This window comes from Penaeus monodon, chromosome 20 (genome assembly GCF_015228065.2).
Source record: "Penaeus monodon isolate SGIC_2016 chromosome 20, NSTDA_Pmon_1, whole genome shotgun sequence".
Lineage (NCBI taxonomy): Eukaryota > Metazoa > Arthropoda > Malacostraca > Decapoda > Penaeidae > Penaeus > Penaeus monodon.
The window spans coordinates 37,913,207-37,913,440 of NC_051405.1; positions in this window are offsets into that span (position 1 = coordinate 37,913,207).

A 234-nucleotide genomic window follows, 5' to 3' on the forward strand; every position below is an offset into this window, starting at 1 on the left:
GCTGTGTAATGTCCACTCACACCAACAAACTCGGTCGACCCTTAGGTAACAATTGTACTCGACATTGTGTACGTGTAATGAACTGTACTCGTTCGCTCGGCCGAAGATTGACGCCGAGAGCATGTACAGAGCCGTGTGTCCTGTACAGAGGCCGCCACCCACAGCGTTGGAGTTGATTCTATTAATAAGCCAGGGTGATTAGCATACCATTTAAGGGTTCTGGGGCCTAAATCC